This window comes from Panulirus ornatus, chromosome 4 (assembly GCF_036320965.1).
Source record: "Panulirus ornatus isolate Po-2019 chromosome 4, ASM3632096v1, whole genome shotgun sequence".
Lineage (NCBI taxonomy): Eukaryota > Metazoa > Arthropoda > Malacostraca > Decapoda > Palinuridae > Panulirus > Panulirus ornatus.
In genome coordinates, this window is record NC_092227.1 from 14,133,150 (window position 1) to 14,160,104 (window position 26,955).

Here is a 26,955-nt window from a genome sequence, read left to right on the forward strand (position 1 = left end):
TGTTTCAGAAGTGGAGGGAACAAAGGGAATGGGGAGACCCAATTGGAAGTGGAGGGATAGTGAGAAGAAGATTTAGTGATCGGGGCCTGAACATGCAGGAGGGCGAAAGACGTGCACGGGATTGAGTGAACTGGAACGATGCAAGGGATGACATGCTGCCAGTGAACAGAACAAGGGTATTTGAGGCAACTGTGGGACCCATGAAAAGGTCAGTGGGGCCTGATTTTAGGGGGGGGGGGGGAGGTTAACCTTAGTTTCAGTGTATTACTCATGACACCTAAAGAATGAGTGTGAGTGAACGCGGTCTTTCTTCGTCCGTTCCTGGCGCTACCTTGCAAACGAGGAAAACTGCGATTAAGTATGAAAGAAATAATATATATATATATATATATATATATATATATATATATATATATATATATATATATATATATACATATATATAAATATATATATATATATATATATATATATATATATATATATATATATATATATATATATATATATATATATATGAGACGAATGATGCAAGTTCTTCAGCTGTACATTTCCATCCTACACCTACTCAAAAATTCTGAGTACATTTGAACAATGTCTGCATATTCGCAGTCCCTAGGGACTACCACCGGTGCTTTCGCTACTCTGAATATGATCAATTAAGCGCCAGTAAACTCTACCTCACATTCCAATATCTTTGAGGATACTCTACCTGGTTTTGCAGCGAGGACTTAAGCACCTAATTCTTTCAGTATCTTATCGTTGCCCCCATTAACCCGACTCTTCTCCAATCCGATTATCATCCATCTCCACAAATTCGCTATCCTCGTCTCTCAGCACTGACAACCACCTTTCAGTACTTCACACACGTATCTCTTCTTTCTTCCCAACTTCCCCAGCAAGCAGCCTGTACCCATAATTGCGGTTCTTTAACATTCAACTTGTCTATGATAACACTGAAATATTTACAAGTTTTCCTTAAATCTGTTTAGAAGCCATTTAACACTGTATTTCCTCCTCCGCCTCCTATCTCCTATATGAAAGATTATTATTTTCAATGCATCTATACTCTTCATGAGATATGTGTTTGGGGATCCAAATATGTCTCTCTCTCTCCATCGAAATTCAGACTACATCTGCTGCTGTTGAACACTTGTGTGATCAGATTAGGACAGAATTTTCCAAACTTTACCAAAAGTTACATGAACTTTACATAAACAGTCAGTTTACAACGAGCATTACAGGATAAAGACTTGATCATTCTTGGGGATTTTAATCTTCTACAAATCATCTGGCAGACTATCTCAGGAGTAGAGAGTGAATTTGCTAGACTTAACTTTGTCGAAAACAATTTTCTATACCTAACCGTCACCGAAGCGACGAAGGGAGCTAATATATCTAATTTGGTTCTTGCATCTCATAACATGATTAGGTTCGACGTTTATATCAAAACAGACTCCCTTAAGACCAGTACTATCATCCCTGACTTTAAAAGGGTGGATTCTAATGGGCTGCGCGACGCATTAAAAGTCTCATTCATGTTGGTTCATGTCTTTAGGAATTATGGGCCAGTTTTGAGTGTCAGTTCATGCACCATCAAGTCACATTCATTCTATACACGACACAAACATTAAAACCAACAGCAACAAGCCGGGAATGTACTCAATGTACGGTGCAGAAATAATTACATAAACTTAGGAAATCAGACAATGACCCAGATATTACAATGCAATATGATACGATCAGACGACAAGTGAAAGCTCTTCTCAACATTGTCAAGCTCTTCTCAAAAATGTCAAGAGAGAATAAGAAGTGAGTATTGCAAGAGATAGTAATAAGATATTCTAAAAGATTAAGTCGATATATCAATAAGAAGAAATATATAAGGAGTCGAACATGATCCTTAGTACACGAGGGTGGAGAACCAAATGTGGACGATAAAAGCATAAAAACCTGAACAAGTTTATCAGTTCTGTTTTTTACGTTAGAAAGCAACGACACGAATTTTGAGACAATGGTGAATAGCACTGACACGATACCAGAATTCACCGTCACAGTTAGAGAAGTACTGACACAGAGAGATAAGATGAAGGGTAATAAAAGCCCAGGTCTATGTCGTTTCTATCCACGAGTGATTAAAAACGTCAAACACGAGATTGCCGGACCGTTAACCCATATTTTCAATGAATTAATCCAGGAAGAAATAGTCCCACGGGAGAGGAGACTTACAGACGTCACTCCTTTATACAAAAAGGGAAGACGCGAATTGCCCGGTAATGACCGTTCTATTCGCCTCACTTCAATTGTACGTAAACTTCTGGAGTCAATTATTGGAGATAAAAATCGTAGCCTATATGGAATAGCGCAGCCTGATCAATAACATACATCATGGATAAAGAAGACGCAGATCATGCCTTTCAAACCTCCTTGAATTCTATTATACATTATTCAGTACCTACGACAAGACTAAAACAATAGATTTAACAAGTCTGGACTTCCAGAAAACTTTCGACATCGTCCCACACGTTAAAGTGATGCACAAAGTCCGGGTCTTGGGATTACTGGTTGCATAGGAAATCAGAAGCCTGGTTACGTGTTTGGGAAGCAGAGTCGTAATGAATGGGGAAGTATCATTGTGGTCAACCGTTACCGCCAGTGGGGTCCCCCAAGATCCGTACTTGGGCCTACACTTTTCATCATCTATGTTAACGATACTGACGTAGGGAAAATTACCTAATGTCCAAACCTGCAGATGACACAAAGATCAGCAGTGCCATACTAACTGAAGAAGACAGGCTAAGACTACAAGAGAATCTATATAAAATCGCTAAATGGTCTAGTAAATGACAAATGCCATTTAACATCAATAAATGTCAGCTGTTACAAGTAGGGAACCTAAACATAAAATTCGATTATGAAGTGATGGGCCAAAAGATAAAGGATACCCCTAGTGTGAGAGATCTAGGGCTCAGTGTCTCCAGTAACTTTAAATTCTCCCAGCATTACAATCAAGGTGCTAAGAAAGCAAACTGGATGAGGGAATTTATAATCAGAAAATTAACGCAAGCAAGTATGTGATATTGCCACTGTACCTAAGATTAGTTAGACCACACTTCGGATATGCAGTGCAGTCCTGGGCCTCCCCACTCAAGTAAAGACATTCTCAAATTGGAAGCAGTGCAGTGAAGAGCAACTAAATGGATTCCCTTCTAGCGTAACAAACCGTACGTGGAGAGACTGCGAGAATTAAACTTGTTCTTCCTCAGCAAGAGGCGCATCCGCGGTTAATCAATATAATATAATGTTTCAGAGTACTTAAAGGATTCAACAACGTTGATCTTGAACATTTCTTTACGGTAGCGCCATGAGCACCGACGAGAGGAAATGGATTGAAACTTAGAAGTCACCGAGTTAATCTGGACTGTACGAAATATATTTATTTTTTACCAACGACATTACAGATACATGGAATAAGCTGCCAGAAAACGTTGTTCAGAGCAACACAATATCTTCAAAAATAGGCTTGATCATTATTTGTCACTCTGGTATTGAATTTTTCATTTAATCAGTCATCATAACGCTGGGGTATATCATGCTACCTTCTTAATCACTGATCTCGCTCTGGCCACGTGGCAATATCACACTAAACTGATTGACAACTGTCACATGTTTTGAGAGATTAATGGAGAAATACTGTATCATTCTTCACAATTAGGAATAATATTGTATAAGCATGGTAAGTCGAGAGGCTGGAGCTCATGTTTATCCTTAGTACTGTCTTTATTACAATAGTGAAGGGATGCATGTCGTCGGTGATGGAATGCATGATATATTCATGTCCATTCTACCTTATGACTTTCCTATAAGAATCTCCTTCAGGCATACTAATCCTGCAAGGTATTTTTCCTACCTGTTTTCACGCAGGCTTGTGCCGGAGGGAGTGTAGGGTGGGGAAGGAGCCTTTTTGCTTTGCTGTCCTTTTCTTCTACTGCTTACAAGGGGGCCTTTTCTTTTCAACGTTAAGGCTAGACCACCTTGCTTGGACTGTGGGTCTGTGCATCTATGTAACTATGGAAATCTCACTCTCTCTCTCTCTCTCTCTCTCTCTCTCTCTCTCTCTCTCTCTCTCTCTCTCTCTCTCTCTCTCTCTCTCTCTCTCTTTTCGTCTGGAGCTCAAACATCTTCACGATATCAATAATTCGAAATAATTACTGCATACCCACACTCGCCATCATATATATTCAAAACTTTCCCCTAATACATATTATTTAGAACTTGACCTAACTTTTTGTTTAATGACACCGACTAGATTGTTTTCGTTCACCAGATTTAGCAACATCCGCATAATCCAACGTCACCAATACTAGATCACTCTTTCGTACTGGCGGCATGTATATAGTATTAATTCTCCACCTCGAAAATGCCGTATGTGTAAATACTTAATGATAAAGACATGGAAGATCCCTCTGCCATTGTCTAGCTGGTACCAGAGTAGACGAATACAAGTACCATTCCCATTCTATTGGCAAAAGTATTCTGCTCCAGTATTTCCCTTCACATAATCCATCTATCGATTGCCAATACATTTCGTTATAACTACAGTCTCCCAGTATGATTAGCGTAATTCCTGTCTCTCCTGCATAATCAAAGACACTCCCGAATATCCTTATCATTCACTTGTTTTGTCTGTGGTATTCCTATTCTGCTTTGCCAACATGCCTAAGAGGGATAGTAACATATATATATATATGTGTGGTAAAGTGTGTGGAAGAAGAAAGTTAAGAGTAAATGTGAATAAGAGCAAGGTTATTAGGTACAGTAGGGTTGAGGGTCAAGTCAATTGGGAGGTGAGTTTGAATGGAGAAAAACTGGAGGAAGTGAAGTGTTTTAGATATCTGGGAGTGGATCTGGCAGCGGATGGAACCATGGAAGCGGAAGTGGATCATAGGGTGGGGGAGGGGGCGAAAATTCTGGGGGCCTTGAAGAATGTGTGGAAGTCGAGAACATTATCTCGGAAAGCAAAAATGGGTATGTTTGAAGGAATAGTGGTTCCAACAATGTTGTATGGTTGCGAGGCGTGGGCTATGGATAGAGTTGTGCGCAGGAGGATGGATGTGCTGGAAATGAGATGTTTGAGGACAATGTGTGGTGTGAGGTGGTTTGATCGAGTGAGTAACGTAAGGGTAAGAGAGATGTGTGGAAATAAAAAGAGCGTGGTTGAGAGAGCAGAAGAGGGTGTTTTGAAGTGGTTTGGGCACATGGAGAGAATGAGTGAGGAAAGATTGACCAAGAGGATATATGTGTCGGAGGTGGAGGGAACGAGGAGAAGAGGGAGACCAAATTGGAGGTGGAAAGATGGAGTGAAAAAGATTTTGTGTGATCGGGGCCTGAACATGCAGGAAGGTGAAAGGAGGGCAAGGAATAGAGTGAATTGGAGCGATGTGGTATACCGGGGTTGACGTGCTGTCAGTGGATTGAATCAAGGCATGTGAAGCGTCTGGGGTAAACCATGGAAAGCTGTGTAGGTATGTATATTTGCGTGTGTGGACGTATGTATATACATGTGTATGGGGGGGGGTTGGGCCATTTCTTTCGTCTGTTTCCTTGCGCTACCTCGCAAACGCGGGAGACAGCGACAAAGTATAAAAAAAAAATATATATATATATATATATATATATATATATATATATATATATATATATATAGAGAGAGAGAGAGAGAGAGAGAGAGAGAGAGAGAGAGAGAGAGAGAGAGAGAGAGAGATTAGATAAATAGGCTTGTACGGAGGAGGGTGGATGTATTGGAAATGAGATGTTTGAGGATAATATGTGGTGTGAGGTGATTTGATCCAGTAAGTAATGGAAGGATAAGAGAGATTGGTGGTAATAAAGAGTGTGGTTGAGAGAGCAGAAGAGGGTGCGTTGAAATGGTTTGGACACATGGAGAGAATGAATGAGGAAAGATTGACAAAGATGGTATATGTGTAAGAGGTGGAGGGAACAAGGAGAAGCGGGAGACCAAATTGGAGGTCGAAGGAATGAGTGAAAAAGATTTTGAGCGATAGGGGCTTGAACATACAGGAGGGTGAAAGGCGTGCAAGGAATAGAGTGAATTGGAACAATGTGGTATACCGGGGTCGACGTGTGTCAATGGACTGAACCAGGGCATGTGAAACATCTGGGGTAAACCATGGAAAGGTCTGTGTGGCCTTGGATGTGGAAAGGGAGCTGTGGTTTCGATGCATTACATATGACAGCTAGAGACTGAGTATGAACGAATGTGGCCTGTTTGTCTTTTCCTGGCGCTACTTCGCTGACGCAGGAAACAGCGATTAAGTATTCATATATATATATATATATATATATATATATATATATATATATATATATATATATACACATATATATATATATATATATACATATATATATATATATATATATATATATATATATATATATATATATATATATATATATATATATATATATATTACTGCGACCATCGCAACCTTGTTTCCTACTCTGACTTTTAAAACCACATATTTTTCAAAACATCATTGGTTCGGAACTTCAATTTCCGTGAATTTCCATTACATCCCTTTCTAGTATCGCGACGCCCCTCCACAAAACCATACATTTCTCCTATATCTTCCCCTATGTGGATACCTTCCAGATATTTGCCATGAAGCTGATGTTCCAGGGAATACCGACTCTTGCTGAGGTATCACTTTTTTTGGTCAGTATTTGCCACCACATCAGTATCATCATCTTTAAGCTAATCATACAATTATAATACATTCGGACATATGAAAACTACCTTATCCTATATGACAATTATGATCACTATGGTGTTCTCCCTCGATGATCCAACAACTGTTGCAATGGTGCATGTTGTCGCTACCTCTCTGGATCCGCTCACAGTATACCAGCCCAGTTGACGCTCCTCCAAGGATCTATGTAAATTAATTTCTTCAGTTCATCAAGCATTTGCCCAGATGTTCGTCAACTCTTCTTGAGAAGCTCCCGTCTACGCCGTTAAAATTTTCAGTCTTTCCTGTATCAGGTTTTTTCTCAGAAATATAATCTCCACATTACTTACACAATTGAATATATCATTTTCAAATGCTACTATGTCTCTAATTATACTTATCCAGTCTGTAATTCTCCTCAGTATGATCCTCGTCAGTATCATTATTGGCTTATACTTGACCCGAAAGATTCAGGTTGAAGGCCATTGGCATCGAAGGTGAAGATGATTTCTTTTTTTTCAAGGGTAAAACGAACTTAATCAAGGGCACAGTGAAGACAAGCTTGTCACGGGTGAAATAGAGAAGTGTTTATCACGGAGGGTGTAGGGAGGATGCCATTGATGGTGTATCCCTCAGTAGCGAACATAATGGTGAGTGACTGCAGGAAGGATGACACATACTACACTCTCACGGGAATGTTGGTGTATCTAGTTTCATTCTTTACCTCCATTTATAATTTTCCGATAACTGCCGCAGAAAACCACACCTACGTCTCATTCATTGCCTCTTCTACTATGTTTACCACTACCATTCTCTTCCTCTTCTTCCCCATGAACCACTGTATTTGCTCATCTAACTTCTCCCTTAGCCTCTCAGATTCTAAATAAACTATACATGTTATGCATCTCCAGATCCTGTAACAATAATTCTTGCTTGCCGACCCTTGTATCCACAGCTGACTGATCTTGTTGCCTTAGGTCCTCCTGGTAATTACTCTGGCCTCTCATCTCCTCGTCATCATATCCGTTATCTCCCCAACGACCGTCACCTTTAATCAAATTTCTCAGCTGCCTCACCGAGCCCGTATGACATCCATTAAACACTCGCTCGAGGTTGGTATGAAACTTGAGCATATTCTAGCTACAGTTTACTGTACAGGGGTTGCTATTACTTCCCAGGCACAGCATAAGGTAATGCCTCACGCATTCCACGTTCCGCGGGTCAGCGGTATTTGCCAGCTGGACATAAAATATACGCCCAGCTCGTTGGTCATCATGTGTGTGTGTGTGTGTGTGTGTGTGTGTGTGTGTGTGTGTGTGTGTGTGTGTGTGTGTGTGCAAATAAATAATACAAGAACACTGCTGAATTCAAGCAGCCATTCGCTTTAAAATGCACTGATGAGTAATTACATAACTGGGAGGTCATGATAGTAACTAGTTAATCACCAAAGAGCTTAAGATCAAGGTGGGGCTGGAGTGAAGTCTGTCTCCATAGTAAAGGACGTTTTACAGAGCAGATTTCGTGGTTTATACATTGTACAGTTAGTGGTGATTCGTTGAACAATACGTAATATTGGCTGAATTACAGAAGTTTTCTGCTGACATACATTATGTATTTGATGGTGAACATCAAATGATGTAAAGTTACGTACCAGTTGCATTGTGGTAAGAATGTGTTAACATACATTATGTATTTAATGGTGAACATCAATTGATGTAGAGCTATATACTCAGTGAACTACAATTATATATTATGCAATTAATAGTGAACATTAAGTAACCTTTTTACGTTGGTTGCGTTAAAGTAATATAATAGCTGATATACAAATAAGTATGGGAAACTAAATTATTTGCTTGCTTATCTGGTAACTTGTTCATGCATTGTCTCTCACATTCACAGTAGTAGGTGTGAGACAGTTCTTGTATCTGTACAGCACTGGTTGGTACAAGGTGATTGTGGTGACGTACGTCGGTCAGGCGATCGCCCCGCTGACTCTCGAGGAAATATGTGTGTGTGTGTGTGTGTGTGTGTGTGTGTGTGTGTGTGTGTGTGTGTGTGTGTGTGTGTGTATACTTACATCACAAAACATGTCGACTTAATCGACACCACCTTACTTGAGAGAATAGTCGGTAATCCCTGGAAGATGGTAACTTCAGCAGAATGACCTGTGAGACAGGGTTTCTCCCTCAGTGGTTGATGATTCTTGTAGGGTTCAGGATACTGCCGAGTGATGACTGCTAGATCTCGTACTGCCATTGGTTGCTGTCAGGTCATCCTGGTGGTACATGGTCGCACGGGATTGGTAGCTGCTGGTTCATGGTGTGAAGATTCCCACACGACACTTGCTGTAGTCTGGTCTTAGATCACAGGTGGTCCGTGGCCAACACACGCAGGCGTGATCCTTACTTCAACCTCCTCAGTAGATAAATTCCCTCTAATTTCTTTCCTTTCTGCTATACGTGGGTTGGATCTGGGTTTGTGCTCCGCTCTGAAGGCTTTGGGCGTCACAGAACAAAGAGAGAAAAAGTGAAAATTTCAGGTGAATCATGTTTTTTTCAATGTATCTTCTGGGTATATAACAAAATAAAGAAATGTACAAGGCAATGCATAATTGAAACGTGGTGAGACGACACCATAACACTGGCCTTCAAACACGTAAGCCAAAGATTTGAACATAAGATCTGTTCGTTGGTGCACAGTTGAGGCAGTTGAGGTTCTTTGCTGTCTCGCTTTTTTCTCTCTCCTCATTCCTGTAGTATGCCAATTATATTGATCGCTTAACAGGTGCATGGAATCTGGCTGATCTATCAGGGTGATACATTAACTTGGTAGGGCGGCAAATTATTGTAAACAGAAGTATCACACGTAAATTCTGCCGTCAAACTAGGAATGCCAGACAGGTTCAGCGACTTTAGGTGACAATGCCACACGAATGGAGGAGAGGATGACTGTCTCCGGCTTAGATGTTTTCTCCATCTCGTTCCTCCAGTGCTACAGGATCTGAGTGGGTTTATGAGTAGGTTTACGTTTCTGCTTCTTAAAAGACGATGTTTGATAAACACAAGCGCATCGAGAGGATTTTCATCACAATTTTCCTGTTCTGCAGTTTGTCCTGACACGTTTTCAGTTACTGTGTTTTCATCTTTGCAAATGAGTATACGTGGTCCTTATGCAGGCTCACAGTGGGCTTCTTCTTTCTAACTATAATGTACTGTTATTCTCGTCCTGTCAACCAGCTTATCAATATTCTCAGAGGCAAATGCATTGTTAATTTGTCGTTGTGCATATGAAGCAAAATCGAGAGCGGACCCTTTCTTGATTTGGTATTCTGGGACTTTTTTTCCCCCATATAATCGACCCTCTCGTGTGTGATACAATTCAAATTTTCACTCTGTTGCCCCAGAAGAATATCCCAACGGGATAATGTTCTTTGACTCCTCGGATATATGTCCCTCACTCGCTGTACCTTTGTTCAACACCTCATCTGGAAGAATGTATATTTATTTACTGAATCAAACAGAATAACATTCACTGCTCCTATAGTGATCTGGTCAGTGGGTAGAGTCTGAGAACTTCTGAAAGCAGTAATAGGAAATTAAATTCTTGTTTTTGTTATTACCTTCCTGCTTGAATTTTTGGAAAATATATCACTATTACTAAACAAAACAATGACACTTAAATGCCTGGAGTGTCACTTCACTTCATTAAGAGTTCGAAAGGGTAGAGGCTTACAGATTGTGACATTTGCATATTACTAGACTGTATTTTTCGTACTGAAGATCTGTAGAAGGGTGTGTAACTAGATTTCAGTAATATCTGTTTTTTCCATCACTGGTCCTTTGTTTTGGGCATCAACTATACCTAGCCTGAATCTTCTGGGAATCCATTACTCTTAGTGGGTGATAACACAAAGTCCTTTCCCCGGCACAACAGAAGCGCCATCTGCAATGAACATGATCATCTTCATATTCAGTTAAAAAAGCAACGTAACACCCTCACAGAAAATGCCGTTTCCCTCGTGTGAAATGTTTATCCATGCTGTTATTAGTATGCAGCTTTATGAAATAGTGGCAAATTTTCGACACGATTTCCGTATGGAGGATATCACCCATGTCTGCATTCGGCTCGCTGGTATCTAACAAATTGATCATCCACGGGTAGAACACACTGCATGGGGTTGTTTCTTTGTCCTGTAAATAGTACATTGGATATGAGACCCAGGGAACCAGCTGGCTTCAATTGTTGTCTCTCCATCAGGTCCTTACTTTCTGGCAGCAGCAGTAACTACTTAACATATCCAGCAAAGTCGGATCCCAGTGGACGATATTTTCTAAGACAAACTGCAGTTTGTTCATGTGATTTCCTTGATAATTACCTCAAGATATGATATCAGCAACTTCAGTCCACCTAATCCATATATCGCCAACAAAGAAATCATCTGATATCTTTGAAACGAAATTTGGATCTTACGAATCAGGCTCATCCCTGCACTGTACTAGAGCATCATTCTCAGCTGTAAATGGATCTTGCCTCTTGATCCTCAAGATTTCGTCTCCGCGAGTTCATAAACCTATTCTTCTTTGGATGTGTGGAGACACTCTCTCTCAACACCAGCTTCACTGTGTGGGAGATGCTCTATCCTCCCGCTTAAACATATAAGGTTCCTAAGTGTCTCTTAGTGTGTCCTGGTGATGAACCATCATCTCAAAATTCCTCATGTTCTCGGGAACGTTAACACCTTAAAACAACAAATGAAACATATTGCATTTGCCTGGATACTTATTTGATTCAATCTATCAAGCTGCGTCGTTTCTGTAAAAGTTAAACTGCATTTTATTATTGATCAAAATAACACAACACAAATAATGTAAGTACTTTTCTTTATTCAGCTAATTTCCGGGGCGACAGACTGAAACGCGAGATGAAATTCCTTCAAAGACAAATCCCTTTTGAAATGTAAAATGATTGATGTTATATCATCACCATATTCAACAACCTGCTGCTACATGTGCCTTAATAAAAAGATTATATTTGTGTTTTTCTCACCTATAACACAGGCTTTACGTCCAGTGTGTTTGATCTCACATTTGCATTTCACTTATTCGACACATAAGAATTTCGAGAATATGGGAATCTAGATTTTTTTTTTGGAATTCGTTGGATGGTAAGAAGGGATAGCCTGCCTGTCCCTGTCAACCTCGTCTTTGTCTCTCTCGCTATATTTCTCGTCATATGGAGTGGATACTGTCTTCTTCAGCCTGTAATCTTTGTTTATTTATTCGCAGAATGTGGCATTGATCCGTTAGAGTTTCGGGGTATTCTGTCAGCCTCTGTTGGCTCCAAGACGGAGAGAGAGAGGGCCAGCGTTGTCGTTCATTGTTGTGGCGGCAAACACACAAAAATCCCCTCACTCGTGTGCTTTTCTCCTCCCATTCCCAGCTCCGGCTGCACTTTGAGAACCCTGACGCTTGCTTTAATTAATCAGTTCGGAGACAGAGAATTAAAAAGTTTTTTTTTTTGTAAAGTGTGGACAAAAGTTGATGAGATATGAGACGCTTTCATGTCACCGAGGGAGTGACGTCACCGGCAGATCTTTTTTTGGGGGGGTTGCATGATTATTGCCTTTGCGGACTCCGAGGAAAACGAAGTGTTCCAGGTGTCTTTATGCTCCGGACGGGTGAGCATGGACATACATGGTACACGACAGACAGCTGTGTGGCCAAGCAAAAGTTGGCATCTTAAAAGGAAACAATGTTTACTAAATATAGTGCGTCTGTCTGAGGTGTGGATTGAAACGGCGGGATGTTTGTGAATGGCGTGTAAAGAGCTGTTTTATGTCCCGGTTCTGACAGATCTCCGTGGCTGACACACTTCGCCCCACAACGTCCTTGAGGAGGGATGGTCAAGCATACTGCAGACACACACACACACACACAAGTGAATCATAATCGTACCATTTGATCCGCTAACTCGTTCTTGTAATATATGACCCTTATATTTCTGGGATATGAACAAGAAAAAGAGAACAGTGATGAATTCTTCTCATAGCTATAATACTAAAAGAAATACCCATCAAAGCTCTCGACGAGAGAGTAAAACTGTGAATGCAAAAATACTATGCTCGTGTGGGTGACGCGTATTTTGCAATACATGTCGTAATATCCACTGAAACCCTTATGATATTCCTTGGTTTATTCATTCTCATGCTTACTGTTCCTTCAGCAACTGAAAGTTCTTGAGATAAAAGACCCTTTCCCAGCAACCACAAAACCCAGAGTTCATCAGATCACAGTGTTATCATGCCACGCACATACGAAGGAAGATTATAATGAACATAGAGTTATACAAATATTCTGAATTACATTATATGCTCGAGGAAAATGAACAGGTTACGACCGCTTCTGTGGAGTTTTCGGTAAGGCTTGGGGAACTCAAAATGGACTTCCAATTGCAGTGCAGCAAATTCAAGCTTGCTAGACTCTTGAACCGTGAAACTTTGGTAAAATCGTGGCCTCTCAGACCTAAGATCGAGCATTTGATTGATGACATTAGCTTACAAAGTTTCCCTTTCCTAGGTATGGTCAGGTCCTCTGAGTATAATAAATTGCTTACAGTCTTAACTTCATTGGGTAATGCAATGTACGTAGTTTTTGATTATTAGCTTTCGCTATTAGGGAAAGACTGGGATCTGTAGAGTGGCGTGACGTCCAATCTAGAGACGCGGAAGTCTTGTGGTCACAATCTGAGATCTGGACGGTCATTGCAGACTGGACTCTGGAATTTACCTTAGTAGCAATAGTCAAGATGTCCAAGTTCTGTTTACACTCTGGGCAGGATGGTCAAAACTTGGACATATCTCTAGTGGTAGGTTGGTCGCTGTGTGAAGTGCTAAATGTTGCTATGAGGTCAGTCTAGACTCAACTGGAATCTGAGGGTCTGTACGTTGGTCCCTTTCTGAACTCTCAAGATGTGGCGTTGTAGTCAAATTTACTACTCTCGTGGATGGATGAATGTATGCGATTTTCATATGACAGACTCTCACATTTGGTATTTTGTTGATTCTCCCAGACTTTCAGAGGTAGTGTGGCGATTACATTCCAGAATCCACTTGAGTATTACACACTGGCCACTCCTCATCTTGTATGCTGAAGTTGGGGTCTGGAATTTCAGTTTTCTTGTAAGGTTCTGTAAAATGCCAGCTGCTGGTAATGTGAGCCTGATAGGATTTGAAAGGTGTAGACCCCATTGCTCATGGATGTGAGGCGAAGTATATTCGATTACTTGTAATCGAATAGTCATTACCCTATTAGGTGCGATCATAGCCTGCCCGAATACCACGCAAAAGGTCCTGGGTTCGAATCCTGGTTGTTGGAGGGTATCATATGTTCTATGAAAGTGTGCGTTCATATGCATTATATTTGTGTTCATATACCTTCGCATCTGTACAAGTAGTTTCTGTAAAATGCTAGCTGCTGGTAATTTGAACCTGATGGGATTCAACCGGTGCAGACCCCGTTCTTCATGGATGTAAGACGAAAGGATATTCGGTTACTTGTAATCGAAGAGTCATTTCCCTATGAGGGGCCGTCATAGCCTAGCAGTTAGCGTTCCCGACTACCACGCAAAAGATCTTTGGTTCGAATCCTGGCTGTTGGACGTTATTATGTGTTTCATAAAAGTGCGCGTTCATATGCACTATATTCGTGTATGTGTGTGTATATATATATATATATATATATATATATATATATATATATATATATATATATATAGTGTGTGTGTGTGTGTGTGTGTGTGTGACAACAAACAAAGAGAGGAAGAAGTGTTAAAAAACTGGAAAGATTTAGACACAAGGAGAAAAAATGGCAGTGAGAGAGAGAGAGAGAGAGAGAGAGAGAGAGAGAGAGAGAGAGAGAGAGAGAGAGAGAGAGAGAGAGAGAGAGAGAGAGAGAGAGAGAGAGAGAGAAGAAGAAGAAGAAGAAGAAGAAGAAGAAGAAGAAGAAGAAGAAGAAGAAGAAGAAGAAGCAGCTCTGAAGGAAATAAAGACATGGAGACTTCGTGGAAGCTGCAGCGGGTATCAAGCCACTGAACCCCCCTTTCCCCCTTGCGGACCGTGTCGGAAAGCATCGAGGTGATGCATGGCTGCCGGAGCTCAGCAGTAAGATGCCGCAACATGCAGGAGAGGGGAAGAGCTAAGGGTGGCGGTAAACATAACACAACTTACTGTGGCAGCTTTCTTACTGCAGCCCAGGAGGACAGTTAACCTTTCCCTCCCTTCCTCCACTACAGGAGGCAGAGAGGCCTTGTTCCGTCAGCAAACATAATAATACTCTACCCCTCATAAGGCAGACGAGTCTGGCATGAAAGATTGTGGGACGGATGTTCATTTCCTTCACTGATTCGGGATAAAGAATTTCTTTTTCTTTGGATACGTTGTTCATCTTTGTATTGCCAAAAGAGTCCATGTCATTGTAGACTGTTTGAATAAAAATACATCGGTTCAATTCCACTGAAACCATACAACAAGATATTTGGTAAGAGGTCGAGCTTTAGGTAGGTTTGCATTAGGAAATTAACTCCTCCCTGTTCGGAAAGTCAGGGTTATCTCCGACAAAATGTGGGTAAATAAGGAGAGTAAATAGATCCAAAGTTTTCACTCTTGGGTCAGAATTGCTTCTCTTTCTTTCATAGCTGAGATACATCGGGCTAAAGGCTTTTGTAACTTTTGATATCAACATGATATCTGGTAGACTGTTACCCAGGAATGACAGGTCGTGACTAATTCAAGAGGCCCGAGGTATGATTTCAAGCCATCGTTCTGAATCTATGAGTAGACAGGTATTATGAATACGAAACCTATATCAACGGAGTCTAATTATTTACTCTTCGTTCTGAGAATAAAAGTAGGTAATCTCATATACGTCTCTTCATGATGCGGCGCGATAACCTGAAAGGAATTACGCACTTTAGAACTTAGAATAACTTACAGAGAAGTTGACCAATGTACGATTAGATAAGGAAATTTTGGATATCTTAGCAGTTATTCTGAATATACAGCACTGCTTATGACTCCTCCTAATCTTTACTAAGATTTATATGACAAATGAGTATAAAAGGGAAAGGCGCATAAGACTGCACCTGGCCATGAGAAGAATGGTGAACAGAGGCGAGCGTTTTCGTAACAGATGAGTGAGTGTGATAGTTGAAGGCTTATTGGGAGGAGCATGAGGTTTTAATTAAGGTGCATATTAATGGTGGACACTTTGTTGAGCTGAGTCCTGAAAATGGAATACCTGGTTGAAAAAGGACATAACAAAAGTACTCATGGGTGAGTAAGAATGACGGTAAGCGGGGCATTACTGGATTACGCACTAAATGGATGGCGTGCAAAAGAGAGACATACGGATGTGAAACTGCTAAGGGGAGGTAACTGGTGCAATGTCTGATGATTACCCTGTGGAGGCGAGGGTGAGGAGTTGTAGAGGTTTTTTCAGAAAACAAGAGATGATACGGGTGAGAAGAGGGTGTTGAGAGTACGTGAGCATGGAAAAAAGGCAGATCTGTGAAGAAATACGAGGAAAGATTGACTGTAGAAAGGCAAAAGGTGAGAGTAAACGAAGTTGGAGGAATGGGTGAAAGTGGGAGGTATTCAAGGAAGCAGTGCTGGCATGTGCGCGATAAGTGTTCGGCATACGGAAGCTGGAAGTAAACAGGTGATAAAGAGGTAGTGAGTGGTAGGATAACGAAGTAAAGCTCGAGTGAATGAGAAAAGAAAGGTATATGGGCGGTATTTACAGTGAAGGAGTGCAAGTGACTGGGATATGTACAAGTGAAAGGCATGCACAAGACAAATTGAATTGGAGCGATGTGGTATACACGGGGGCGACTTGCTGTCACTGGACTGAACCGGAGCCTTTAAAGCAGCCGGCTAAATACACTGGCTGTGGATAGAGAATTGTGGTTTCGGTACATTACACATGCTAGAGAGTGGATGTAGAAAAAAGAAGTGAGGCCTTTCTTTGTCTTCTCCTGGCTCTACCTTATTGGAGGGAGAAATAACGAACAAGTATGAGAAAAAAACGTTGTTTGCTTAAGGAAAGGAACCCATATGACCCAACTCCGACTAAAAAAAAATGGATTCAAGCATATTCAGTCTGAGATCAGTTTACCTATCAACGTAGGGTAAGTAACATAAAATACAAAGTAAAAAAAGGTCTGATCTCCCATGTATGGGAGGTGGTCTATGCTCGCCTCCTCACCAGCAGCTCCCCACCGTCAACGTACCCAGAGCCACTAAACCCGTCACAGTGACAAGCGAAATGTCACCAGGGGAACGCTCTCTCACCCGACGCCAGGTAAGTACATAGTCTGCCAGTCGTCTCGCCTCACAAAAATCCCTCCATGCTACACCACGTCCCAGGTGAGTTTCCTCAGCGTTCGCCTCTGGCACGGCTGAACCTCTGTTTATGATGACATCTTCCATTGTGTGTTGTGTTGAACCTCTCCGTGTGATGGCATATTCTGATGCTTCTGTTTCCATCCTACTTAGGGCAGGCCACTAGACGTACTCATCGGTCTATACACTAAGAAAAAATATTCTTTCTTCCTCATTTTCCTCATTCTCCTTCACGCTCCTGTACCATTTCGATTGCATTCTTTCAAATCAATCTTTATATCCTCATTCGAGCTGGTCAGGTCGTGTCACAACGTTTGGTAATGTGTGTGTAGACGTCTCCATCTTTGCTCGAGACACAACGAAGGAAGACATGGAATGCGAGTCACCTCAGTCTTATACGAGGCCATTCCGTTTATGTTTGCTGTATGCTGGGCTCCGTTAACCTTCTCTGCTTGTTGGGGTCTTCTGAGTTATGACACATGCAATGTTGACTTCTGGAGTAGTTGAAGATCGTCCCTCCTCCTGTATTATGATGTAATGCTAACACGAGTATAATGCTTAACATTTTACTCACGTTCCTGAGTCATAGTGGGTGCTTGTTTACAAGAAACGTGAGTTTTTTTCTTTTTCATTCAATTTCTTCCAGGAACACGTTCGCTATTTTTCCTTTCTCTACCATAACATCATACTGTATGAAGACTTGATTAGATTATCATCTGACGAGAAACAATCATTATCTATCGGAAGAAAACATTCATTATCAATATAAGTGACAACGTCAGCACAGCTTATTGTACACAAGGCAGAGAGCGTTCACCATCCGTCCATCCATCCCTTGTCAATATTCCCACATAAACTCAGGGGGAAAAAAAGAGAGAGACATTTAGCCAAGCTTTAAATAATGGACATTTTCCTGCGCGATTTCGATGGCGACAAACACACATTAATAACGAGGTAAGCCAGCGTCTCCCTGGCTTACGTGGGTATAAACAAGATCCAGTTTGAGAGACGGAACATTATGAACCCAATTTTGGAGTTCATCAGATAATAATGAATAAACTGTCAATTAGCGTACTTTTTAAACCTTTATTTTTTTTCCTAAGCAGGACACCCTTCAGCATTGTGTCACCAACACGAAAAAAAAAAAAAATCTAATACTCTAAAATTTGTTCCACGGGAAAGAGCATCAAGTGAATCGTCACACGTCTTTCTGTCACAGATATTTCGCGAGTCAGATATCCTCGCCAGGGAGATCGCAGCGACAAGACTGATATCTATGAAAGTCTCTCAGTCATGCGTTATGGTATAAAGCTGGCAGAGCTCCGTAACTGGTGGACAGCGACGGGATCCAGACCGCGGCGAGCACTGGTGCGAACACAACCCCGCCTTCCCCCACACACCTCCCTCTCTCCTCCACTTTCTGTGCAGTAACTCGCTCATGAGACAGAATAAACAAAAGTTTGGAACGGTTTTCTTTGATATTATGTTTGTGTACTGGTACCATTTTACAGAGGTTATCTCCTGTATCAACTTATCAAAATGATGTTTCCAGGTACATATATGTGTATATATATATATATATATATATATATATATATATATATATATATATATATATATATATATATATATATACCAATTTGGTCTCCCACTTCTCCTCGTTCCCTTCACCTCTGACACATATATCTTCTTTGTCAATCATTCCTCACTCATTCTCTCCTTGTGACCAAACCATTTCAATACACCCTCATCTGCTCTCTCAACCACGCTCTTTTTATTACCATACATCTCTCTTACCCTTTCATCACTTGCTCGATCAAATCACCTCACAACACATGTTGTCCTCAAACATTTCATTTCCAACATATCCACCTTCCTCCGCACAACCCTGTCTATAGCCCATGTCTCGCAACCATATAACATTGTTGGAACCACTATTCCTTCAAACATACCCATTTTTGCTCTCCGAGATAACGTTCTCGCTTTCCACACACTCTTCAACGCTCCCAGAACTTGTCCCCCTATCCCTGGGATAGGGTAAAAAGAATACTTCCCACGCATTTCCCGCGTGTCGTAGGAGGCGACTAAAGGGGACCGGAGCGGGGGCTAGAAACCCTCCCCTGCATGTATTTTAACTTTCTAGAAGGGGCTAACTATCTACATATATAAATATATATATATATATATATATATATATATATATATATATATATATATATATATATATATATATATATATATATATATATATATTTTAACTATTCGCCATTTCCCACGTTAGCGAGGTAGCGTTAAGAACAGAGAACTGGGCCTTTTTTGGAATATCCTCACCTGGCCCCCTCTGTTCCTTCTTTTGGAAAATTAAAAAAAAACGAGAGGGGAGGATTTCCAGCCCCCCGCTCCCTCCCCTTTTACTCGCCTTCTACGACACGCAGGGAATACGTGGGAAGTATTATTAATCCCCTATCCCCAGGGATAATATATATATATATATATATATATATATATATATATATATATATATATATATATATATATATATATATATATATATATAAATCAGAAGTTACAAAAGTCTGTTGTACTAACATTAATCATCATACATCTAAACGTGAAAAATCTCTCCATTTTCTTAGGTTTCAGCCGGTGGGCCGTTCGTTGCATGAGGCTTGCACAAAACACGATCTCCAGTTTCGTTTATACAACGTGGGACCTTGCCGCTGCCTCGGCCATCAGACTTGAGCATGTTCCACTAACTTTAATGAGGACAGACTCCACCACAACAGAGTTTCCGATATTGTTTCGGAGGTGAACAAAAACCGTCAAAACAAAAGAGAGGGTTGAGGAGCGTGTGTGTGTGTGTGTGTGTGTGTGTGTGTGTGTGTGTGTGTGTGGGTGTGTGTGTGGGTGTGTGTGTGGGTGTGTGGGTGGGTGGGGGGGTGAGATTTTTGCCCGAGACTATCGACGCCAAGGACTGGCGTCTTCTTCCAGGGGTGATGAGAGTCTTGCCCTCCGGGAGGAGTCGAGACACAACGCTGAGAAAGGACGAGGGAGGGAGGGAAGGTCGGTGTCTCGGCTTTTCTTGTCGTGTAGGCGTCTCTCTCTCTCTCTCTCTCTCTCTCTCTCTCTCTCTCTCTCTCTCTCTCTCTCTCTCTCTCTCTCTCTCTCTCTCTCCTTTTTCCCCTTCTCTTCCTCGCCTCTCCTACAATGTGATTACAGAAATTACACATCAGCAGTGAACGGCAGAGAGGATTGGAATGACGACATGAATCAACACTGGCGAGAGTATGAAAAACGTGGGACAGATCCAAGCTGGCAAACGAGATGGAATGCTGACGTGGTTAGGACTGCTGCAAAAACCTTAAGGACAACTGGAAGTCTTTTTCATCAGCGAACCGAATAAAGAAAGTCTTAGCATAAAGGGGAATAGAACAACAGGAAGACACACAATTTGATTCAGACAAAAAATTCCGTTTTAGAAAACAGATATGAACCAGCGACACACGAGAAGTTAAATAATATGGCTGAAGGCACAAGAATAGAAAAACCAGCTGAGGACAAATAGCGAGAGGATTCTCACAATTTGATTCAGACAAAGGATTCCGTTTTAGGAAAACAGATATGAACCAGCTACACACGAGAAGTTAAATGATATGGCTGAAGGCACAAGAATAGAAAAAGCCAGCTGAGGCCAAATAGCGAGAGGATTCTAAAATAAGCGTGAATTCCATCAATAAGGACACGAGGGAAAACAACACAATCCTGATCAAAATGTCAGAAACTTGGATGAACAAAAAGTAAAAATCGAAGCAAATCTGGTACAACTGGAAACACCATATGCAGACAGAACCAAATTCGAACAGGGTGTAGCAATATATATCCATTGTAAGCCAGAATAAAAGCAGATAAAGGAGTTACAGTAAATATAAATCAATCATAGTGAGCATATCAGCTAAAGAAAAAAAAAATCTTGTATGATACATACTACCAAAAGTAAAGCTAACTGAACAAAGACATTTGACAAAAATTAAAGACATGGGTCTCCGTGGTGTAGCGGTTACCGCTCCAGACGAGACGCATTCACCAGCCGCAGGAGGTCGAACACTGATAGTTCCACGGTCTACCCTGCTGTTCATCCTCCCTTGAAGGTTGGTTGATAAATTGTTACCTAGCTTAAACTGGGATATATATATTTCTTTCTTTCAAACTATTCGCCATTTCCCGCGTTAGCGAGGTAGCGTTAAGAACAGGGGAATGGGCCTTTGAGGGAACATCCTCACCTGGCCCCCTTCTCTGTTCCTTCTTTTGGAAAATTAAAAAAAAAAAAAACGAGAGGGGAGGATTTCCAGCCACCCGCTCCCTCCCCTTTTAGTCGCCTTCTACGACACGCAGGGAATACGTGGGAAGTATTCTTTCTCCCCTATCCCCAGGGATAATATATATATATATATATATATATATATATATATATATATATATATATATATATATATATATCATTTTATTTATTTTGCTTTGTCGCTGTCTCCCGCGTCAGCGAGGTAGTGCAAGGAAACAGACGAAAGAATGGCCCAACCCACCCACATTGCTTAAAATGTTTTTCACTGGATCCTTCTATTTCAAATTTGGTCTTCCCATTCTCCTTGCCTCCTCCACATCTGACACATATATCCTCTTTGTCAATCCCTCCTCACTCTTTCTCTCCATATGTCCAAATCATTTCATCACACCTTATTCAGCTCTTTTACCTACACTTTAAATTACCACACATATCTCTTATCCTTTCATTACTTAGTCAAACCATCTCACACCATTTACTCTCCTCAAACATTTCATTTGCAATTCACGGGCTTATCTATAGCCCATGCCTCTCATCCATATGATATAATATATATATATATATATATATATATATATATATATATATATATATATATATATATATATATATATATATATATATATATATATACGAAATCTTATCATTACGAATGATATGACATTATCTTCAGACACAGAAGTGAGTGATGCAAGTCTATCAGATCACAGTATCAAAGAAGTCACTACAGCGTATTATGTAGGTAATAACAACAAAAGGTAAAGTGATAAGAATTTTCACCAAGACAAATCAATGTATATGAGAATAGGTATTTAGCACACAAATGGATTCTGAACACAAAATATGAGACTAGGATAATCATTCAATGAAAATATCCAAAGAAATAGAAACAGTACAAAATGGTCGCCACCATGGTACACCGAACTCTGAAATGGTAAAATAGGAGCGTCAGAAAAGATGAAAAGGACAGCTACGAAAGAGGCAGGAAGAAAACTTTTGGATGAGAAAATATAGAAGGCAGAAGTAGAAATATTGGAAACCCATGGAAGAGAACATGAAATTAGCGAACATGAAAAGAATCCTAATGCAAAATACTAGAAATCAGATATTACACTCCTAAAGGTGGGAGAAAAGTATGAAAATGACCCAACAGTAATAAACATCGTGTTAACTGAGTAATGCAAATGAATATTTATCACGAAATATATAGGGAGAAATTAGTTGAAGAAATGTTTTAACCAACATGAAAATGGATTCATAGATTTTGAGATATCGGTAAATAATACAATGTTTAACCAACATATAATGGATTCATAGATTTTGAGATATCGGGAAATAATACAATCAGATTTTTTTTTTGTAGCGTCTGAGAGAAAATTCAGCCAGCTCAGATCCAGTCCCGGCCATATTCCTTAAGAAGACGAGAACAGCAGCAGCGACACCAAATATATCACTGTCCACCAGATGGGTTATGGAACATCGATACACAAAGGTAGATCCACGATGAAACCTTAACCGCAGGGTCCAGATAGCTTAAAATTGCGTGTAATCAAAGTCTTTGAAAGAGTAATTGAAGGACATGTTATAACATCTAACCAAGATCAACCACATTAACAAAAGCCAACATGGGTTTGTATCAGGAGGAAGCACGCAGACCCAATGATTAACTCTTTACAGTGACATCCATGACTGTTTACTGCAAGGAAAGAGAATGTACGCATTTCGTGATTTTGCGAAAGCATTTGACTATGTAGACCACAGAATTTTGCGCGAGAAAGTTACTAGGGAAAGATAGGAAGATTGATCAAAGCATTTCGAACTAACAAAAAACTCAAAGTAGTTGCAATTGGAATCATGTCTGAGGAAGATGGTCTCTCTAGGTTGCCACAAAGAAAGGTGTTTGATTCAGTTCTCTTTATGATAATGATATCAGACATCAACAGTGAAGTAAAGGAAAGCATATTAAGTAGCTTCACTGACAACCCCTAGTAAGCAAACATGGGACTTGAAGCTGATCAAAAGTAGATACAAAAAGATTCAGACACAAATGGGCTGAGGTGAACCTACTGAAATCTAACAAAAATGAATCGAAACATATAAGTTATGGAACCAGAAATAATATATCAATGACGCCATGTAAAAGCCCAACAGAAGTGACAGAGAGCGATATGAATGGGAAACTAGAGTTCAGAGAACATGATCCTGAGACGGCAGTACTGTCGAGTCAAGTAATGAGTGGTACGATTCTGAGAACATTCACAAGAGATAAGAGACTATCGATGAAAATATTTAAGGTATACACAAGAAGCAACTAACGAAACAAAGGAAGAGAGATAAATTGTAGAAGATTCAGAAACAATGCAGGAGCAAAAGCGAGAAGATGGAAGAGGGAAAGACTGAAAGAACTGGAACTATATAGAAAAGAAAGAAGAAGAGAAGGATATATGATGATTTATATGTGGCAATAAATTGAAGGTATAAAGGAAAATGTATTGAGCATGGAAGCCTCTAAAAAGGGAAGATACAGAGCGAGCAAATCCTAAAGAATGCCACTGGAACCTACTGGAAATAAAACAGCCAAAAATATACGAGACCCCAGCTGTGACGCTAGAACGTCTATTCATTGTATAAAACCAGGAGAAGTAAGAAACATGCATGGAACAACTACAAAAGAAAATCATAAAGAAGAGATAACATTGTGGGTGAAACCACTCCCACATGAACCTAGAATAAGTAATCATGTAATGTAATGCATGCGACAGCAGAGAAATGTCTCATTCCTCAAGAAAAAGGTGCGGTGAGCGACACGCGCTGGCCCTGCCATTTTGGCAAAATGTCGTTGGAGGTACTCGTAATTAGGTTGGTACTCTCTCTCTCTCTCTCTCTCTCTCTCTCTCTCTCTCTCTCTCTCTCTCTCTCTCTCTCTCTCTCTCGTGAGTGGACGTGTTTCTCTGACGCTCCCAGATCCACCACCACCTTAGTGCTACGCTCAAAGCCACCTGCTCCAAGTTTTAGCTGCTCCAGTTGTGTGAGAGACTTCATCCGAAACTTCCTTATCAGGAAGAAGATAAGCTCATTTCATTTTTCTTTTGTGTTACGTTAAAAAACTGAAAGGTAAACATTAGGAAAACCAGTGAGCTACTTCGGGAATTCAGATCAAAGGATGGAACTGCGGGAAAGTGACTCGGGTTTGGTTACTGCAAAAGCAGTGGACATCCAATTTAGGGGAAACATTAGCTAAAAGTAGCGCAAATAACTTCAGAGACTAAAATGGTGACTATGGAGACTAGGCTAGGGGACAGTATTACCATCTCGTCAGGTAGTAATACTTTTCGACTTGACAAAGTTAAGGTGAACATAAAAAGATCCACGAATGTTAAAAGGAATTCCTCAAATATGTAAGACAAAGAATGAACATAAAAGATACAATAAAATCACACTTACCCGAACATGGTATGACAAGAAAATGGCCCTCGTGGTATATAAATCCTCCACTCTGTACACTTAAAGAAGAATCATGTTTGCCTAGACCGCAAGAATGTTTTGAGAGGTCTGACGATAAAAAAAATCAACGTAGCAAAATCTGATAGTCATGAAGTTCCTAAAACACTCAAAGCAAACCAAGCGACCGGCCTTGGTATACCTAACCCAAAGATTCCTGAAGGAGGTCAGATGGCAACTGATATTACCCAAGACGAAAATATCTAACAAGTCACTTGTGGAAGGGAAGGTACCTTAAGACTGGATATTGGCTAATGTCACCCGTATAGGTCAGAAAGGATATTAATGTCTTGAATTACCATTGAATTATCCTCAAGTCAGTTTTAGGAAGAACGATGGAAAAAAAAAAAAAACTGATGAGAACAAATTATATTTTTTCTAGATAAAGAAATGATATCGAACATCTAGAACAGCTTCCGCAATAAAGGTTCTTGTCTAATAACTTTACTAATATGATTTTTGGAAATTATATATGACAATTTGATGAAATAAATCTAGACTTTCAAGAGGCATTCGCTTAAATACCACATTAGAGACTGCTTTGTACATTGAAATCACATGATATGAGACGAGCTATGTGCATGGATTAGTGGCTGGTTCAACAACAGAAAGTAACGGGTTGGTATAAAAGGCGAAGCCTCTGATTGGTTGTACGTGACGAGTGGTGTACAGCATCACTCCGTATCCTAATTCTTTTCATGACGTACATCAGTGATCTAGAATTGGGTTTGCGGACGATGTAAACTTAGAAGGTAAAGCTGTGGATGAGCAAGACTTTGTAATAATTCTAAGAGATCTTAAAAAACTCGTGGAGAGGTAAGACATACGGCAGATCAAATTTTATGTAGACATAAGTAATTCTATGCACTTTAGAGATAACTTCACTGAACACAACTATCAAACATCTTCAGAAACCCATTAACTAATATAAACGAAGACGAGGATCTAAGAGAAGTTATTAGTAACGATAAGAGGTACACCAAATAGCGTCTACCACCAAGAGAAAAAGGGAACCGGTTTCTGGGCTTGGAACATCGACTGCAAATCACCACAGACACTTCTAGCCCTTTGCAACGTTCTGGTACGACCTCATGTTGAATACGCAGTCCACTTCTAGTCCCTAAACTACAAGAGAGATTACGAAAAACTGAATCAAGTAGAACGACAGACGACAAAACTGATTCTAGACTAAAAAAAATTGGTGTATGAAGAGAGGCTAAGAAAATCATATCATTTTGAAGAAGTGTAGACCTGGCTGTTACTTAATACAAGTTCCTAAAACTCTTAATGATTTCGAAAAGATAGTTTATGACCTTTTGAAATATTACCAAATATAGCCATTAGTGGAAAGAGGATAAAAACTAAAGGATGTAATACTGACGTGCAACAAAGTTCTGGCGTCGAAGACTGGAGTAAGTTACAGTCGAACGTAATGACTACAAAGACTATAAATACATTTGAAATCCAGTTAGGCAGTTTTTTTCATTACTTCTGGTGTCTACTGAATGAATACAAGGAAAAAGAAATATACTTACACTGTGCATTAGCTTTTTTTTTTTTTCTTTTATCCCAGACCCTTTGATTGTAATGTATTGCAGCAGAGGGTTGAGTAGTGTACTAAGATTTTGGAAGATTCCTTTTTTCTTTCGTCCTATCTTGTTAAATTCCATGCAGGCTTACTTAAAATATGAAGGCCATTTCTTCATTATATTTTCTGCCGGCAGTTGTTGCCGGGCTAGGCTCTATCCTTGTCTCATCCATCTCGAATGAAGACAGGGATAGACGTAGTAAAGTTCAGTACAGACAACCTGGACACGGACCCATGAGCCCTCTGAAGCCTGTCTTTCCCAAGTGCTCTCTCTCTCTCTCTCTCTCTCTCTCTCTCTCTCTCTCTCTCTCTCTCTCTCTCTCTCTCTCTCTCTCTCTCTCCTATACAGTACAGTACTGATTCTTTTCCTTGAACCATA